The sequence below is a fragment of the Anneissia japonica genome, unplaced genomic scaffold, assembly GCF_011630105.1.
Source record: "Anneissia japonica isolate Jap-2015-1 unplaced genomic scaffold, ASM1163010v1 scaffold288140_len288450_cov173, whole genome shotgun sequence".
NCBI lineage: Eukaryota > Metazoa > Echinodermata > Crinoidea > Comatulida > Comatulidae > Anneissia > Anneissia japonica.
Genome location: NW_022730127.1, coordinates 5211 through 10371, shown reverse-complemented (window position 1 = coordinate 10371; position 5161 = coordinate 5211).

Genomic DNA, 5161 nt, shown 5'->3' with positions numbered 1-5161 from the left:
TGGAGCAAAAACCATTGAGAAATTAGTAAGATGTGAAACATTGAGTGGTGAAATTACTCGAGGCTGCTCATTGCAAATCAGGATGAAGGCCTTGTCACTACATGAGGGATAAGGATCTGGTGGCAATTAAGGCCATATTATAGGCCATGGATAGAAACATGAATCAATTGAAGGTACTGTAGTCCTATCAGATTGGAACTGTATACTGTTTGTATGAATGTTGTTATCTATTTGAGAAATATTACCAGATATTATTAAGGTTTTTCCTTGTATGAACATTTATCAACAACACATTTATTTTCTTTATAAAAATTTGCATTGACATTTTGAATTGCATTTTATTGTATTTTACAATGAAATATGAAAAGAAGAAAATAACAGAACAGTACTTGCTGATAAATGATAATGAATACAGCAAAACTTTCATTATTTCTAGTTTCTTTTAAATTGTTTATGCTGGTTGGCTACATTGATAATATTATATAATTGTAATATTTAACACATGTTTATAAGTGGATTGGATTGAACTCTATATTCAGCTATGTTTAAAGCAGTTTTGTGTAGGTATATGATGTGCTACAGTGTTTCAATAATACTCATATAAAAGTTCAGATTTTTGTCATAAATTTCTTTCAACCTTGTGTTTACTGTTGTGTAGTTAAATGTATATACCCAGTGAGTGATCAGAGAGATAATGAAAGTGCTGATGGGATGCAACTGGCTGAACTGAGGTATATTAAAAATTTGTTTCACCTTATTGGAATCATCAATTGCTTTACTTTTATTCATTAATTCAGTCCATATTATCAAGGTCTTCAAGCAGTTAAACAAAAATCAACAGGCATGGCAAGAAATACTGATTAATGTTATTTATTTACATTGCATGCAAATAAAAACATTTGAAATTTTACATCAGCCTCAATGTGTTCTTATTTTTTGAAGTAATTCAGCCTCAAAAAAAAAAAACAAAAAAAAAAACATTCCAAATAGAATCAAAATATATTATATATTTACAGGAATTTCCTGTCTCATTCAAAGTCGATGAACATTACTTCTTGCCCTTCCTACTATGCATATGTAGGCCTAGATAAGTAATACAATACACATTCAGTACAGCACGGTCGACTTTCCATGGCTTAAAAAACTACGGTATGACAGAAGACGGGAAATGCAATTTACTACCTCTAAAATCTTACAACTATTACCAATGTATTTTATTTAAAGGCTGGTATACTTATATCATGTTGAAATATTACACTAAAACCGGAGAACTTTTGTCCAAATTGCTACACATTGTCACTTTCCTCGCGACATTTTTTACATTAGTTACTGAGTTTACAAGAACGTTTGTGATTGGCTAATAGCGTCTCATCAATGCTTAACAGGTATGGTAAGTGTGCTGTGATTGGGTACTGCTTTCATGAACGACATTATTTTTTCGAAGATAAATTCTCAATTTTGGTTACAGTTTCCCCAAATTTACGATTGCCGACAATTATATTATGTTTCAATAAAATAGTATTGACATTTTTGTGCGAATGCCAAGAGTAGCGCGGATCGGTGGGTCACAGAATTCGTAAACTAAGCCGATTTTGGAGCCTCAATCCACGGTCTACGAGGTGTCTTTTATTGACTTTTAAGTTCTTCAAAATTCAAGGTTTCCCCTCTTGCAAACGATTTCATGAATAAATGAACCCCAAAGAGAAAGGGGGTTCGGGTTCTCCCCTGGAAAATGTTAATTTGTAAATGGCGAAAAATGAGCATTCCTGACTTCTGAAGTGCCTTTGTTCATGGTTTCCCCTCTTAAAATCAGTAAATTGTTCTTATTCTTATTACAGTAAATAGGCCTTTTCTGAGTGTATACATACATGAAAAAAAACCAGTAGTTGCATGCGTATTCTTTTTTCCATAAATCGATAAGGCCAAAATGAAAGGGGGTGGGGGATGGGGGTTTTCCCCGGGAAAATTTTGATTCCTAGATGGCGGGAAATGAGCTTTCCCAACTTTTGAGGTGTCTTTTAATGACTTTTAAGTTCCTCAAAATTCAAGGTTTTCCCTGTTTGAAAACGATTCCATGAATCAATGAACCCCAAAGAGAAAGGGGAAAAAATTGATTCCTAGATGGCGGGAAGTGAGCTTTCCCAACTTCTGAGGTGTCTTTTAATGACTTTTAAGTTCTTAAGGTGGGGAAAATTTGTTTATGAGGGGTCAAAACCCCTGTCTAAAATACTAAAAAATGCATCTCCCGAACACTCTATAGTATATGGTTGATCTTGGTGTCAAACTGCACATAATTATATAGCAAATAAGAAAATAATATTGAAAGCCCTCATATCATTTCATGACCTTAAAAATTTAGGTCAAAGTTCAAAATGTCAAAAATGGTATTTTTTAGTCACTAAATTGGCATATATCATGTTAAAATATTACAATGAATAATATTTCAACTTACTTATGTAGGAATGCATACCAGGATACACCAAAACAAAGTTAGGGTGATAGGAGCGTGGGGAAATTACTTTTTTTGAGTTAAAGGTCATTGACCCAACCGAAAACACTAAAATATGTATCTTGGAAACACTATGATATATGGTTGATTTTGGTGTCAAAATGCACAGAACAATACAACAACTGAGAAAATAATATAAAAGGACCCTCATGACCAATTCATTACTTCAAAAAATGAGGTCAAAGGTCAACATTTTAAGAATTGTTATTACAAAAATGGCATACTGTATATGATTTGTTTTTATAGTATAGTAATTGCTGATTTCGTTTTAGTCTGCACTCATTTTCAAGCGTAGTACAGTACACTGAGCCACTAGGTGGTAGTGAGACGCAACAATGCAACTGCAGCACTGAACATGGTATTCACCCTGCTAGAACATGTGCTCCGCATGCGACCGTATCACGGTCGTACAAGGAGCGACTAAAAAAGGTGAGCTAAAACTACATTCGTTACCCAACCTTTTATGTAGCAACGACAAATAATTTGCTATTATGATGACAAATGTTTGGGTTATCTCTTTACAAAAAAAGTATCATTATTGGAGAAAAAGTAGGCCTACAAATGAAAGGTGTGACAAAAGCGCGACGGTAGATCAGGGGCGGCGCCAGGAATTCCCTGACGAGGGGTCCAAGCTCCCCGACATGGGTTCCACAATCCCCTCCCATCGTCGGCGAAGCCTAGCACCCCTTCCTCCTTCATTCGTTGGGGAAAATTGTGTTGATGGTATATATTCTTTATTTAAAAAGAATAATTTTATAGAAAATCATGCAGGTTAAGAGGCCCCTGTCGTGGGTACTAACCACCTGTCGGGACGTGGTACCAGCCCCCTGTCTGGGAAGATCTGGCGCTACCAACACAACCCATACGATCGCGATAGTGACGGGGGTCCTTGCCCCTGGTCCCCCGCTAGCGCCGCCCCTGCAGTTGATGACCGCCAGTGACTGAATCAGTGTGTGTGAAAGTTTTTGGAAGAAGGAGAAAGCTACTGTACGACGTGTGGCTGAACGGTGGTCTGTTGAATCATTGTAGAAAAAATAATTAATATTCGTCGGAGGAAAACAAAAGTGTACGGTACCGTATTATTCCTTTACTATATTACTATTATTTTATTTATTTATTTTATTTTTATTTTATTTTATTCCTTTCTGCCCGAACCATAAAAAAAAATCAAAAAAGAAAGAGGAGGGCAGAGGAGGGCTTAATTTGGTACTGAGAGAACAGATAATGATGACAAAGTATTGTGTTAATTATATATATGGAGGCTTCATGATCAAACCTTCTTGAAAGATTTTGGTTGGTGCCTGGAATCGTAAATATTCCGTGAAGTAAAATGTTTGCGGAACGCTGTTGTAGGCCTACTATCAGTCATGAAAACGAAAATTCTAATTTCACATTTGAATTTGTATACTTAGGCAAGTTATTAACTTCAAATTAAAAATTTGAATAAAAAAAAATAAAACACCCCTCAATTTTTGGACAGTTTCTGTATACATTTGCATATATATCCATAAATTGGATTACTTTAAGGATTTTTTTTAATGTTTGTAAATAAGTAAAACTACTTTTTCGATCTATTTTTCATTGGAAGCAAATATTTCTGTTTTATCACTTTAAGTAAACTATTCATAATTTTATGTAAATTTTGGAGGTATTTTCCTGTCTGACAGTACATCTTTAACAAATAAGTATCTAAATTAGTCGGCTTCCTCTCCTCATTCCTCTTCATCACTAACTTCGTCTGCAAGCACTCCATTTGAACAATGTCCATAGCAAACCCCACAAGCAGAAACACATGATATTCCACTTGTAATGCAGCTACACCTCACAATTTGATATGTCCAAAAAGATCACATTTGATGTCCAGAAATGCTGGAAACGGTATCCTATATTATTGAATAACGGGCATATTACCCAAATGTCTGGTCTGGAAATGACACCGTTTCCAGCATTTATGGACATATCAAATGTGCTCTTTACAAATGCAACAACCCTACTAGGGTTATAACAGCATTTGCAAGTTTCAAGTCAACTGAATTCACAATCCGAAACGCTGGATAACAATGCAGATAACATATGGGTGTGGGGATAATCTTATTGGAATTGCTTGTTAACTGAAATTTCATAAGAAAGCAGCCAGTTGCAATATTGATCCAGATCGATTACTATAACAATTCTTAACTTTTCGACATTTGACCTAATTTTTTGAGGTACCGGTACTGAATTGGTTATGAGGGTCCTTCTATATTATTTTCTTTGCTTTTGTATTATTCTGTGCATTTTTGACACCAAAATCAACCATATATTTTAAAGTGTTCCCAAGATACATATTTAGTGTTTTAGGTTGGGTCAATGACCTTTAACCCCAAAAAAGTAATTTCTCAAATCCTATCACTCTGACTTTATTTTGGTGTATCCTAGTATGTATTCCTACACAAATAAGTTGAAATCCCATTCATTGTAATATTTTAAAATGATATAGGCCTATGCCAATTTAGTGACTAAAAACTACCATTTTTGACATTTTGACCTTTGACCTAAATTTTTAAAGTCAAGAATTGATTATGAGGGCTTTCAATATTATTATTATTTTTTTTTTTTGGCTATATATTTCTGTGCATTTTGACACCAAGATCAACCATATACCATATAGTG